This window comes from Ambystoma mexicanum, chromosome 11 (genome assembly GCF_040938575.1).
Source record: "Ambystoma mexicanum isolate Mex_15411 chromosome 11, UKY_AmexF1_1, whole genome shotgun sequence".
Taxonomy (NCBI): domain Eukaryota; kingdom Metazoa; phylum Chordata; class Amphibia; order Caudata; family Ambystomatidae; genus Ambystoma; species Ambystoma mexicanum.
The window spans coordinates 80,655,521-80,671,504 of NC_090934.1; positions in this window are offsets into that span (position 1 = coordinate 80,655,521).

Here is a 15,984-nt window from a genome sequence, read left to right on the forward strand (position 1 = left end):
AGACAGTGTTGTTTTGCAGTATGTAGATGACATTCTGATCTGCAGCACCACTGAGAAGCAATGCAGGAGTGACTCTGTCCAGCTACTAACAATACTAGCTGAGAAAGGGTACAAAGTTGATAAAGAAAAGTTGCAATACTGTCAGCAGGAAGTGCTGTACATAGGGCAACTAATCTCTCATGAAGGGAAAAAGATAACCCCAGAAAGGGCTGAAGCCATCATGAACATGGCCAAGCCACGCACGATCAAACAAATGCAAAGCTTTTTAGGCCTGTGCAATTATGTCTGAGCTTGGGTCTTTGACTACAGCTCGTACACCAAGCCCTTGCTTCAGGCCCTGAAGAAGGCCCAAGTGACAAAGGAAGAAATCGAGTGGACTGAGGCAATGGAAAAGGGGTTTTCAGAACTCAAGGGGGCAATTTGTAAGGCCCCAGTTCTCGGGATCCCTAATTATGCAGAAGAATTCTACCTGTTCTCACATACCGATGGCAATTTTATAAAGGCAGTACTTGCTCAACGAACATCGCTAGGGTGCAAACCTCTAGCGTATTACAGCGGGAGTCTGGACCCGGTTATGTGGGGCCACTTCCCATGAGAACAAAATCTGGCCGCCGCCGCGTTTGCCCTCGAGAAGGCGTCTTCCATTGCGATGGGGTGCTCCATGACATTTTATGTCGAGCACTCACTGTTCGCCATATTGGAGAAGCCAAAAGGCACATTGGCATCACAGAGAGCATCCGTCTATGAGGTGATCATCTCTAATCCATTGATCAAAATAGTTTGATGTAAAACAGTGAACCCTGCAACCTTCACAATAGAACCAGTAACCGAGGGTGAACCGGTACATGACTGTGCAAACTATGAAGAATTATACAATGAAATCCAAAGGGTAAAGGAAAACGCCCTGCCAAGTGGGGAGGTCGTCTTCATTGACGGGTCTTCTAGAATCGACCAAGAAGACGGACAAAGGTATACAGGCGTAGCCATGGTGAAACACATGGCGAATGGAGAGTTTGAGGTACTCGTCAGTGCGTGAATAGCCTCTCACTATTCAGCCCAAGCTGCAGAACTAGTGGCACTAATACTCGCCGTCAAAAATCATGCAGCTCAGGAAGTGACGGTGTACATTGATTCAGCCTATGTGACTTCCACCGTGCACGCAGGCCTAGCACGATGGAAAAGGAGGGGTTACCTCTGAGCAGACGGCACACCAGTGCAACATGCAGCCTTACTGGATAGGCTGATAAAAGCACTACAGCTCCCAGTGTGCATAGCGGTTGTGAAATGCGCCGTTCACACCAAGGGGACAGATTTCGTGTCACTTGGAAACCATGAAGCAGACACGGAAGCCAAGCGCATGGCATCCAAGAATGAAACAATCATGGACGTGGAAGTGGCATGTACGCATGAAGGAATGATGGTAGCGCGAGCCACACCAGAAGCCTATAGCAATATGGGGCAGACTTAGCTAATGGAGCTCCAAGGGGAGGCACCTCAGGAGGAGAAAAATGTATGGAAGCGTCGAGGGTGTTCTTTAAACCCCTCTGACAGATTGTGGAGGCAAGACAGCACTGGTAAACCAGTAATGCCTGTTATCCTTTTAAAGGTAGCGTTAGAACAGCTCCACTACCTCTTACACATGTCAAAAGAAAATCTTGCTGCAACGCTCACAGAAGACTGGTTCACGCCGAATTTAGTGGAGCATGTTGCATTTTTTATGGTCAACTGCATAATTTGTCAGCAATTCACCTCTGGGCACACATTAAAAGTAGTGATAGGAATCATCCCCAGACCTAATGGACCGTTCCAGCACCTACATATCGATAATGTTGATATGATTCAGGTGTGTAATGGGCACAGGGGTTTAATTGTGGTGGTGTGTCCTTTCTCAAGATGGATAGAATCAGGTCCCTGTACACACCCCGATGCAGCCTGTGCCGCGGAATTTTTGGTGGGGGAATTTAACAAGGAAAAAATGGGACGAGCCAAGGTTTAATGGCCCTTTCATCGTAGAGGACTGCACCCTGTCCGCTGTCAAACTCGAGGGCAGAAGAGCCTGGATCTTCCTAAACGACATCAAACCGTTTATAGGAGAGAGCACTCCTACTGCATCCACCTCCGAGGAATCTACAAACAACAGGGAAGGACCTCAGCACGTGCAGACAACATCTATGGTGAGGAAGAAGGACGCATGAGCAGAGAAGAAAAGAAAAGAGCCCGTTTGTGAAAATCGTGTCCACACAGAAAGAGACAAAAACAAGTAAACGAACACTCTGTGCAGCCAAAAGTGCAGAGTAAAGAAGAGAATCATACATTCCGAAACCGCAGTGACACTGGTAACTCACAGATACACTGACTATCATCAGAGATCCCCGAAACAATGGCTTTTTGAACCAAGTGTGGTATAAACTGAACCATGTGGTAGCAATCCACGTAGCAGGAAATTGCAAAAACGGCTTGCGACAAAAGAAAGACTTGTGATCGGGACCCAGCAAAACAAAGCAAATGTCCCTGTCCCCTGCAGACACGCAGCTAGCCCCCAATATCCTGATTAGACTAGTCACAGACTATCCAGAAATGGTGAGACGGCCTGCTGATGTTGATGTTGTCACTTTCCTCAGAGATCCAGTTAATTTCCTACACATGAAGATTCTTCTCCACGGGATTATGCTCCAAGTGGAACTGTCCAACTTCCAGCGAGAGTTCCTAAGGAGATTCCTGTGAGACTGTTCGCCGAGGGACAGATCGAGGGAAGTACAAAGACTGTTCATGGCACAAAAAAGGGCCTGTGATCTATTGGCCAGAAAGTAAGAGCAAATGTCGTTGACACCAGGAGACAGCAGATACGCATTCCGAGTCTTCTTCTACCTCATTGAGAACTTTCCAGAACTAGTGGGTAGACCCATCACTGTCGACGTGCCCACCTTCCTCAGCAACCCAGCAAAGAACGCGCAACTCAACAGGCTCCTGAGAGCTATCATCTCGCAGCTGAGAAGCAATTACGGACATCCATTGCTGAAGAGAGCCTTAGGGGGGGGGGAGATCCACGATAAATCTCTTCATCATCCTTCCGCCGAGGACAGAGTAAGAAAACAAGGACAAAGTTCTCCAATTCTGCTAACATAGGACAGATTGAGAAGAGCGGAAACAAGGATAACCACATTGTGTTTGTATTTTATTTTTATTTTTATTTCAATTTCCTGTATTTATCTTCTATTTTTCATCATCTTTCTACCGTGGCGCAGATGGAAGAGAGAGACACTATTCTTCAACGTGTCAATGAACGACCAATTGGAAGGAACAGACATAAGAACTTCACCATCGTGTTTTCCATTTTCAACATCTTTCCAATTTCCTCTTACCTTCTCATATGTTCATTTTTATTTGTATTTCTATTTTTATTTTTTCGACATTTTATTTTTGCATAATTTGTAGCGAATCCTTCTCTTCATGGTGTCATTGCGAACAGATTCCTGCATGTCCTCAGGGCCAAGGTGAATTGGAGGGGTGCCCTGGGACTGTGTTTATTATAGAAATGCAAAATAAAAATGATATGATAAAGACGGTAGTCTAACCTTTCTCCATAGTCTAGCTAAACGGTACTGTGCTGCATATCTCGAGACTACTGGTTACACCCATAAAGGGGACATTTGAATAATACTCGTCACTTTAGTATTTGCTGAACCTTTTGAGCAACGAGATCAAAGTAAAAAAGGAAATACACTATGGACTGGATCGGCATGGGGGCCCAGAACAGTAACCTAGTTTTGCCACCCGCGGAGGGGCGCCCCTGCTTCCCTGGAAGGAGATGCTGCAAGCTATCGTTTAAAGCCATTATATGTATTTGTATACTGATTATTATTGTGTTTTTGTCTTTAACTATCAGAACTGCATTTTTTATTGGTGCATGGAGTGTCCCATTGTCTGTGCATCCACAAGATAACGGATATCTGGGTCCCACAAAAACACCCAGACCATATATCGTCATCCCTGTTCCTAGAAAAGCTGGTGGCAAAGCAAACAAACTAAAACTGAATGTAATAAATAGTGACAGCTACACGGTTGAGGTTATGAATGATGAGAAAAGCTGGAGACAGGGTCAGCTCGGAATGAATGATAACACAGCACTGTCCATGGCACGCACCCACACACTGAGTGCACACGAACAAGGGCAAGTGTCAATGGCTACGGAACCTCAGACCAAATCAACAGTAAAAGGAAAACTGCCTAAGGAACGACCGGCTCCAGAAAATAGTGGAAGTAAACAAGAGGAGCCAGGTGAGAACCCAAGCAGAGGAGGCATGACAGAATCCCTCAAAGAACCGGAAGAAGCCACGAAAGAACTTACTGAGAAAACACATGCGTTGGTTGAATATGTGTTCCCGCTCACACTTAGAGCAAAGAAGCTACATGAGGAGCTGAGCAAGAAAACCACAGAAACTGTAATAATGAGCACGCCTGCTCCAACGCCAAAAATAAGCATCAGGCCTACAATGCCGCCACTCGTTGGGAAGATGACGAGCCAATGGTTGTGGGAGGAGGTCTACAAAAGAATGCATGAGGGAAGGAAAAGAAACGCAAAACATCCCCCTATTACTGCAAGGCAAGAAATGAAACCTGCCCCACCAAGGATAATACCGAAAGCCTACTCAAACGGAAGAGCAGTACAGACTCATTCAGGGACATAGTGATAGCCAATTACAGAAAAACGTTAAGAATCAAGAGAAGCCCATATGAAACCGACAACGAACTGAACGATTACTTGGACAGTACAGCCCATCTAGGAAACAACATTTGGTACCAACACATGAAGGAAGTTGGAAGGAGACAATCAGAAGGGGAATGTTTCGTCTGTGCACTCCTGCCATACAGCAAGGCAATTCCAAAATCTTTGTAGCGATAGAAGTGGATGTCCCCACTGCACACTGCATGTCACACGTAGCAATGTGCAACACCAGAGGGCAGTTAATGGGGAGAGTCGCCTCCCTGATATGGGCCAACGAAAAGGATTTCCCTGATGAAGACGGTTTTGTTCAGGACATCAAAACAAGAAACAGGGCGCACACGAAGAATCATGTGATTACATATGAGAACCCTGACGTCAAAGGATCAGGAATAAGATGGGAAATAAACCTGAGATTGAATGTCCAAAGGAAAACAGCTGAAGAAGCTCAAATCTGGAAGAACCGAGGCCAAATGCAAATCTGGGGATCAGTAGTGTCCCCAAACGGATGGGAAGAAGGGGTCGTGATCTGCTGAGCCTGGATGGTCCTTGGAGCCTGCCAAGAAGCAATAGAAAATTCACAAAGACTATGCAAACCATTGTGGCCAAGATTGGTAAAGCTGCTAACATGGGTCGAAGACAGAGGAGGACCCCTGCAAATAGTACCACTGGAAAACCCGAAACTGTGCTTCAGAAGTAATGGCATGAGGAAAATGGGGGAGAATCATAACTACGGACGAATATATGAAGCCCCAGGGATGTTGCAAGGAACCGCAGTCCTGCTGGACCATTACTGGGCATGTGGATCCAAGGCAAACATAAGGATACCAAGGAACTGGGCAGGCATATGGACACTGGTGAACGTCCACGTTCCGGCACTGGTGATTCCAAAAATGAACTGAATTTGGACAGCTTCCCAAAAGCAGATGCTCACCTAAGGAAAAGGAGGTCTATGAAGTTAATGTCGAGGATGAAGAGAGAAAATTACTTCTCTACCAAATCGGAGGACGCATTTCATGCCATTCCCTATGAACACAGGCTGTTTAGCCTAACATCATCCATACTCACAACAATACTCTTGCCGCATATCCAAGTTAGTGCAAATACTAAATGGTTGCATATAACCAGATGGGAATTACTGCAGACCATCAATATCACCATAAAAGGATTCAACACGGTTAAAGAAGAGCTAAGAGCAGTCCGCCTGATGACTCTCCAGAACAGATATGTGCTTGACATGATTACAGCGATGGATGGAGATGTTTGTGCAAAAATCGGAGAATCATGTTGCACATTTATACCATCGCACGATGAGTAAAATGGAACCCTCACCGAGGCCATAGACATGCTGACAAGCCTAAGGAACCAAATGACTGAGGAAACAGATGAAGTGGACGATGACAGCTGGTTTGGGAACTTATTCTCCTGGGTCCCGCAATGAATGGCTGACATATTCAAGCTTCTGGGAGCCTTGCTAGCTATGAGCAGCACCATAGCTAGCAAGGCTCCCAGAAACTTGAATATGTCAGCCATCCATTGCGGGACCCAGGAGTATTCTGTGTTATCAAGATAATCATCACACAGTGCCAGAAAACTGCAAAGAAGGCCATTGGGATGAAAATTATGGTCGATATCGAGCCAGGTTGGAAGCCCAGAGACCTGACAGATGAAGAGATAAAGGACTTCGTGAAGGCCAGTGAATTTGCACCAGAGGGAACAAAATTCACTTATCCCAAGAAACAAAGAAGGTATGAAGGAAAATGGATTTATTGCAGTCCAAATGGACAATGCCAGCTGAGGACCTGGAACAAAGATGAGCATGTGAAAACAGCAGGAAGCTTGAAAGGGGTGATAAAGATATGGACACCAACATTGCATGCATTCAATGACCAGAGGGGGGAGTGTAGAGGAGGTCCCAGATATGGCCTGCACCCCTGCCCCCAGTGCGAGTTGCCAGTAAAATACTCGCCAAGGTATGTGACGTATGAGGAGCAACTGAACCAACAGAGAGCCGCATTGGGCCTCTGCCTTGTGTACATTAGAAGATCAGTACCTGTTGAAATGCCAATAAGCAGACAGCCCTGGGCAGCATGGTACCCAATCAGACAACCATACCAGCCGCTGATACGATACGATGAGTATTTACAGACTGTCCGTGAGGAGACACAAAGAGCCCTGATGGAAGGCAAACGATGATGAGAAGAGTGCCTGGACAGACTAACGCATGAGAAAAGGCAACACGTGAATGCGTGTATCCACGAAAACAGGTGCAAGAGACACGAAGGCCAACACAATGTTAAAACGTAAGAAACGTCATCGCGAAAGAACCAAGATGGAAGAATCGAACCAGCTAATGTGTGTAAATAGGTTTGAAACGCAAGAAGCTAAGAAATCAACACTGCTTGCAATGCTTAGTAGAAGATAGAGCGGCAAGCACCAACCATATATCTACCTCAATAAGGCACAATGTACACGTGCAACTCCATTTTGTAAAAGCAGAGGTACGCCCAGGCAGCCAAGGCCTAACTGGTCGGGTTTCATATCCAAGCCCTAGCCAGGGGAAAGAGCGGAATCGAAACTCAACAAAAGACGGCTCAGGCCTGGGAAAATCAAGTTCAACCCAAGAGAGGGAGGCGAGCTTCAGCTAAGGAGAATCAAAACTTCAGAGCATACCAGTCTGCCCTGTGAAAGTCAAGATAAGGAGGCCCGGGCAGGTGGTGGAGCTACATGGAGAATCAAATACACGAAAAGCTGGAAACTGAAGCAGATTCACGGTGAACCAACACGTGACCAGCCAGGCGCGAAGATGTACCACTGTCTGATGTCACCCAGATCCAAGGGGTGCCATAACATTTCCTGATAAGAGACTACAGTTTCGGGGCCTTCCTTAGCCAACTAATTGACACATCGCCCTAAAAGCACTGATTAAAGGAAGGGAGGCAGGGTGAATCTTGGGACACTAAGCGCCTGGGTGTCTATTCTGCATGCTGCTAATTAAAGTGGAGATTTATGTCTAGGGGTGTAACCTTCCCAATCACAATGGACCAAGTTATCTGGAGTCCTATAGATATCATAACCAATAGGACGCCGTACTTATAGTGACGTCCATCACGTGTGATGTAGAGTGATGGGCGTAGATGCCCACCCGATAAGAGTTATCCAATCCGCATGCTCTATTGTCATACACAGATATAACCCCTATACTTAAGTTACCTTTCCCAACCAATTATATTGCGTGATGATTTTTGTAGAATTAGACGTCAATGATGACGAGCTTAGCCTATAAAAACGGCTGTTAGACTGAAGTTCGAGGAAGTCGGAACGAGACAGGTGTTCGCAATGCTGCTGATTTCTATATGCTGATGTTTGTATCATTAAACGGACTTCCCTTTGCCAACTTATTGAGTCCTGATTTTTTAGATGTGCTGGAGTATGTGAATCTTGCACCCTGTTCTCACATGGTGCAGCTATCTAGTATTACAAGTTCTCGGGGGGTGAGTACTGACCAATGGGCCCGTCAGTAATTTCTTCTCCCCTGAACACAGCCTTCTTCTTCATTTCAGGTACTGTTCTAACACGGTTGTTCGTTCGGTCCCATCGCAGTGCAAGTGTTTGAAATCTTTCACCAATTTGAGGACTTTTCTTCCGACCAACTTAATTTTGAACCCTTGGCAAAGACTTAACCGCAAACTAGTCTGAACTGTGTCATCCTCTGCAAAGACTCTGTACTATTAACATTGGCCCAAGCCTATTGATTTGACTCCTCATTGCAGCAAGCCTTTTCAAGATTGCCCTGCCTACTTACTTGTTGGTGCTGCTTAATTTTGTATAACTTTGTCTTTCACTGCCTTTCAAATTGCTGGAGTGCCCTTTTGCTCACACTTCATCTTGAGCCTATCTTGTCCAGAATATATTGGGTGGTGTGTAGTGTATTAAGAGTGTGATTTTTCTACTGCTTTACTTTAGTGAATTGTTTTACAACTGATGTGTAAATAAATGTATATTCTTTTACTCAGAAACCTTGAGTCAGAGTTTGTTTGAATCATAGTAATTGCTGTCTTTTGTCTAACTTCTGATACTTCTCACTTTACTCTTGAGATAAGTCTGGCTGCTTAGCCATCGCTACCACTTTACTGTGTAGTACAGGTTTGTACCAAAGGTGAATGTGTACTTGCACTTGTAGTCTTAATTCTGTGTGGTGTTCTCAAAGAATACTGCCAATGATTCTGCCTAACAGAAACAAACATTACACATTGGATTACCGGTTGCACCAGGTCATTGCATGGGTAAGTAGCGGGGCTTCACATGCTTCTTCAGCATGGTTTTCTACATGGCTTGACTCACCATGACACTGTGGAAGCCCAGGGACGTCATTTCACCAAAATGCCAGGGGTAGCGGAAGTGACATCACATGACCCTTGATCTCCGATGATTTCACTGGAGACAATGTCATTTGACCCCACCCTGAAGTGACATCATGGAAAGCGATGGAACACAACCTTTCACCCCTTTACAAAATAGAAGTGGCATCACATAGCATTGTTTCTAAGTACACTACGAAAAATATGATTTTGATATCACTGTAATGTGATATACATTTCATACCAGAATGGATCACCATATTTATCATTAATATCATTGTGTTTAGGCCCATATTACGAAATTACTGTGAATGCAAGCAGACGTCCAAGGCCCAATGATAATGCTGTGTTATAATAGACCACTTACACTTAAGCGTTTTATATAGAAAAAAATGCCCATACAATATCACCCAACCTGTGTTGGTACTCATTTATCAACCTCAGAAGGAGGAAAGGCTGAGTTGTTCTTGCCGGAATACAAACCAGCAACCTGCAGATCCCACACACATTGCAGCAGTGAGTGCTCAACCCACTGAGCTATCTTACTGGCTATAGCTATCTTACCGGCTATAGTAAAATGAGCAAAAACATGTCTGAATGTGCTCAAAGTCAGAAAGCAAATTACACTCTTCAGTGATACCATTAAACTGGTAACTGATTTAACAGCACCCCAGTTCATCTGCAGGTCTGGTGCAAAGTTGGCCACATATCAAGCCTGCGTGGATCTACTTTTCAGGCTTCAGAGGTTTGCCAAATACATACCATTGGCAGGGTTCATAACTGTATTAAAGAATTTAGAGTAGCGCAGGGAAAGCAGCCCACTCACACGGCATCCCGTACTCTGGGCATTCGTAACCGCATACATGCAAACAAACATCCTGAACAGCATGCCCTAGAGATGGGAAAGATAGACACATTACAACAAAGCATTAATTGTGGCACAATGAAATCAAGGGCCACTTGATGTGCTATGTCAAACATTTCTACACTGTACACAAGCTTTTAGGCACAGGGATTTTGTCAAGTGACGGAGGACATCGAGATGGAATGTCTTGTGATGATCATATCAGAGACAACGGCAGGAAAAAACATAATATAACTGCAAATTGCGAAAAGGAAAATACATAGTCCAAAATGGATGCTTACTCTACTCTAAAAGCTTTTTGGAAGTTTTTGTTCTGTATTGTGAATTTCAGGTGTTTAAGAACAGACTAAATCAGTGACTCATCCCCTGAAGTGTGCCTGAAATAAACCTTTAATGAGTCTAGCAATTATTGCATAGAATTCCAGAAATGCAAATTATTTGTTATTCCTATTCTTTCTTATTTAGCATCTCTGCTCAAAGTGCTAGACTTGTGGAACCCCCTGTTTTTTTTATTTTTTTTATTAACTTCAGCCTGAAGGACTCAAGCTTTTGTTACAGGTTGTTGCTCATCAGAATTTGATAAAAAAACATGTTCGTAGAAAAAAAGCGTGTTATACGCCTAAGTAGATATATAAATTGCTAGACAATCACAGTTTATCAAGTCGTGGTGCATCTAAGCAATTTACTACAGCACAGCTCAATTTAATGCAGTGTCGAGCACTGGCATAAATCCACCAGTCTCGATTTCCTTCTGCTGCAGGCATAAATTTGCTTAGATGCAGAGTTCGCTGTGCTGTGAGCCGCTCACACTTTGTTAACAGATGTTCAGTTGTTTCTGTATCACTATTACAGAAGCGACACATGTTATCTCTTCCTTCATTGATATGTCGACGCCACAGCATCTCGTTTGTTTTGAGCACGTTTAAGCGGAGTCTCAGAAATTGGGCCCTGTGATGACGAGAGGGACAGTTTGTCAGATACATGCTTGGCACGTTTAGTTTGTGGGCGCCAGGTCCGGAGTCTAAAGTAGTCAGCATATGATTGCGACGATCAGTGTTCTGGATCCAGCACCTGAGTTCAAATTTCTTTTTTGATACTTGGGGGCGCATGATTAAGTCATTTAGGTTCATATCGGCAGCAGTTAGAATTGAGATCATCATCTCTTTCCACTCATCTAGTAGCTTCGATGAGCTCTGGCCTGGTTGTGTGCAAAAGATTTGGAAAGCTGGAGTCACTGGAGTTAGGCACATCTTGCGCAGAGCCATTAGTGATTTCCACAAAACGCAAGTGTGAAGCGGGTTCAAGGATAGTTAGTATCTTATTTGAACCATCGAAATGTATGACGGTAGACCAAGAACTCGCCGCCAAAAAAGTCCTTCCATTTTCTGCCAAAATAAAATGTCAATATTCCATGCGGCTTCTGATCAAAAGGTAATTGCTGGAACAACCTTTAGGGCGTAGAAGGTTAGAACTGGGGTGAGAGTGAATTTACCGTAATTTCTGTTCAGCAGCCTCGCTTGGATGGTAAGTCGTATCATTCTGTTTTCTATGTCAAGTTTCCAATGGTGTTCATGTAGGGACTTGTTGAAGGTGATTCCCAGGTAGCGAATAGAGTTAACGATCCCGAGGGCTTTCCCATCGACCCTCCACGAGAAAGCTTTCCGTTTTTTGGAATCCCGTTCGCCAATTATAATGACCTTTGTCTTGTCGGTGTTCAGGGTCAGGTCGTTGATGTTTAAATAATCTTGTAAGTTCGCTAACTGCCGCTGAAGGCCAATTTGGGTACGGTCTAAGAGCACCACGTCGTCGGCGTAGATTATGCAGCCGATTTCATTTTGATTGATTTTGGGAGGAAAGTATCTTAGATTATTTCTGAACTCTGGTAGATCACAAATGAACAGTTTAAACAGGTCGGCTGCTAGCGGACACCCTTGTTTTACTCCTTTAGTTGTGGTTATTTGGTTAGATAGAGCGCCATGATCATTCAGCCTGATGCAGAGGGCGGTTTGGGAATGAAGGGCTTTTATGGGATCGATTATGTTGCGAGGACAATTCCAGTTATTCAATTTTTGCCACAATTTTAACTCGATTAATGCTGTCAAAGGCACCTTTCAGATCGATGAAAGCCAGGTAGAGATGGGTCTTGGACTTTAGAGTTTCCAGCTTTAGTATGTTCAATAGTAGGAGATTTACTTCCACACCCACACCTTTGGTAAAGCCAGTTTGTCTGATGTCGAAGATGTGGTTGGACACAGACCATCTTGCAAGTTTTTGGCACAGAAATGAAGCGAAGATTTTTCCTATTGTGTCCAACAGGGCAATCGGGCGATAGTTGGCAGGATCAGCCCGATTGCCCTTTTTGTATATTGGCACAATAATCGCTTCACGCCAGGAATCTGGAATCGACGTTGATGCAGACAATCGCAGGAACAGCATTTCAATGAACGTTGACCACTGTTCGACATTTTCCTTGAGCATAATGTTGGATATTAGGTCAGGACCAGCAGCATGTGATCTTTCTAAGGCTCGTATTGCTAAGTCAATGTCCTCCTTGGTGATACTCAAGTCCCATGAAGTTAGACCGAGGTCAGGGACGGTTGATGGTTCCAGGGATGGATTACCGAAGAGGCTTGAGAAGTGTTGCTCCCATTTTCCGGCATCAATTACATTTGACATCATGGAAGAGTGCCGGACATTGCCTGTATTCAGGATTGCCCAGATTTCACAGGAATTCTTAGTGATCAGTTCCTTCATTAGCTTCTCAGCTCGTTCTTGTTCGATGATTACTTTCTGCGACTTTAGCCAATTACGATATATTCGACGCTGCTGATGAATTTTTATTTGAATCGAGTTGTCGCTGGTCGCGGAACTAGATTTTTTTATCGCGTGGATATCGCGTCTCTTGGCCTTTTTTTCTTGCGACAGTGTCGCTGAGGATATATGTTTGTACTTTGTACCCGATTTCAAAAGATGGGGTTTAGAGGTGACAAAGTCATATAATAGAGGAGTATAGTTCACGGACAAAGCTGTGTCCTGGTGAAATTTTTGGCCTATTTTCTCGATCTTTGGTCCATCAATCCGCAGGCGATTTCCTCCCGCGTTGACAGAGATAGAGGGTTTAAATAGGCTACAGTCTGATTGCCGCTCTACGATACAGGATAGACGCAGAAGATTGTGATCGCTAGATGGCATCTCAGTTATTGTCAGGGTTGTATCCTCCTCTAGTAAGTTGCATGAGACCCAGAAATAGTCAATTATTGAATGTGCCTTTTGATTTGACCAGGCTGGTTGTGGTGGTTGATCACCTGGGACATGTCCATTAACCATCATGCAATTGCGGTTTCCGAGAGAGAGACTCCAATGATGACTCCTTATCGAAAGATCGTCAACTGGCAAAAGTTTGTAATTTCCAGCGCTGGGATCATAGCTGAACCAGGAGCAGTTCAAATCACCAGCACATATTATTGTCAAGTTTTTGTGAATCAAAAGTGTCTCATCGATGATTGTTGTGACCGCATCTATGAAGGTCTTTGTGCTTATTTTACTTGGATTCCAATATCCATTTAGGACTAGTAAATGATTTCTCGCAGAAGTTCTTGTTTCAGCAGTTTTTAGTAGTGCTCCTTGTACAAATGGATTCGGATTAAATGAGTCCATGAGACTCCACCAAGAATTGATTTTAATCAGCATCAGAAGCCCAGATGATGGGCGTCCCATCGGGTTTTTGATGGCTGGGTTTAATAAAGAGACAAAGCCGTCTCTAATTGGAGGATCGGTTAGCCATGTCTCTTGGAGACAGATAACGAATACATTGTCCAATTCCAGGTCGCAAGAGTTGAATAGATGGATGAATCCGCGGGTATTCCAGGATAAGAATTCCCGTTTGCATTCAACAGGGATAACTGATGGCTAGCGCTGAAATGTAGCAGCGTGTCGTTTGACACTTTTTTGCGCCTCGATGCTTGACGAAGATCCGCACGTCGTTGTTCATTGCTTCTTTGGGGGCTGCTCCTTGGTCTTGATGGTGACGGATTAGGCCTGAGGGATAATGGTTCGATTGAGATATCGAACCCAAAGACGAGCGGGTCTGCAGGGTATTTTTGACTGAGGCTGAGGTTATATGTAAAAGAACTTGGTCACAACATTTCTCCGTGACATACTCCACGACTCGAATGTCTTCGGATCGAATGGTGCGGAGTGATGGAATACAAGAAAAAAGTTTCATCACATTATGCCGATTCAGATTAAGTTCGCGGCCTTCGTGGTGGACATTTTGTAAACGGAGTTTACAATTCGGGTTTCCAGAGTCAGATTTTGAAGCAACATGGACTCGTGAAATAAACCGAGGTTGTTTTTGTGACTGGAATCTTGGTTGTTTGGGGTTCAAGAACCCTGAAGTTTGGTGTCCTTGTTCAGCATCTTTTGTTCTGTAGTCCAGGTTGTTCTTCTGCCAGGGTTCTGGTTTGGAACTAGGCAAGAGTGCCGCACCAGCAACTTTGGGATTTGTATGGAGTTGATCAGTTTGCTGGTCGGTAAAAGAACCATCTGAATATATTGAGAGATCGCAAAGATCGATCTCCGATCCTGTTGGGTTACTCACAAGACTTTCATGGTCGGACTCCAAATGTTGTCTTTTTTTTGCAGGCGCCACAAGGTTTGGATGATTGGCCATTGAGGTTTCTTCCAGTGAGATACCATTTTGGGGCAGAGGGGCTTGCAGTTTAGACCGCAAAATTAAACCTTCTTTGGTTGGAGGTATAATATTTCTGATATATTTTCTTTGCTTCGTTTTCTTTTCACAATTTTTGTTTTTTTTCTCTTTCATGCCTGCCGAAGTGCGGTCAATTGAAACTTTTTTCACAGGTGGTTTTTGAACCGGCTTAGAGGTGATCACTATTGATTTAGCAGGGCCACCAAAAATGCCGAAGGAACCTGTAGGATTCAATGGAATGGCAAATTGAGGTGGACATTTTGGATGGTCCTTTGATGTGGTATTTGAAGTAACCACTTGATGTATTGTGTCCAGATTAATTATTCTGACTTCGTCAATTGTACTACCAATGCCTTTTTCAGTATGCTCATGCTCAGAAGGGATAACAGGTAGGTGTGGATTGTTTGCGCAATCAAGAGAGGCCGTAGAGTCAGGAGCAAGGATTACAGGTTGTGATGGAGGCTTTACGATGGTATTGACCGCTGGCCTTGAAGAATCCTTAACGAGCGCCAAATTTGAGTTCATGGTTTGTGTTGAATGGCGCATCCACTTTACAGCTTCAAGAAGGCCATCTGATAGAGAGTCATTTTGGCAATGGTGCCGTGCGGCAAGATCACTTAGCCGCTCTTGCCATCGCAGGGTCTGTTCCACCTCCCGAGATAACTGAGATTGTAAGAAATTGGTCACGGCTTCAAATGTTTCCATCTTTTCTTTTAGACTAATGATTACAGAAGTCTGGTCTTTGAAGGCTTCATGAAGTGATTCATACATTTTTAGGAAGGGTAGCAAAGCAGTGGAAGAAGCAGCCAAAACGTTGTTGTAAATCTGCATCGCTGCAGCGGATGAGAGACTCGGTTTAGATTTAGATCTGGATTTTTCAGCAGTGCTTGACTGAGAGTTGTTGGCGGAATCAGAGTGGACATCGCTAAAACCAGAGATGTTGACAGCTGGCAGGACATGACTGTCACATAGTGGCTGTGCGACTTTGGTGCGTGAGCTTGCTCTCCTGGATGTAGAGAGAGTGTCTTTGTTGATTATAAGCACGTGTGGTTTTAGTCGAGTCTCTTTCACGCTGAGGCCTCGCAGACCTCCAAGGTTTTCACCTTCGACTAGATTTACACTAGAGCGAGGAGAGGTCAGTTTTGAATTTCGTGAATTATGTGAATTGTCGCTTGTGAGGAAAGGCAGATTGTCCAGACCAGCATCATATTGAAAGATATTTTGAGTATTCATGATAGAGTTAGTCAGAGGGCGTGGCTGAGGAAGCTTTGGTATGTATGGCCGATCTTGAGGCTCTGTGCAAAGGGGCTGAGGTGAAATGGTG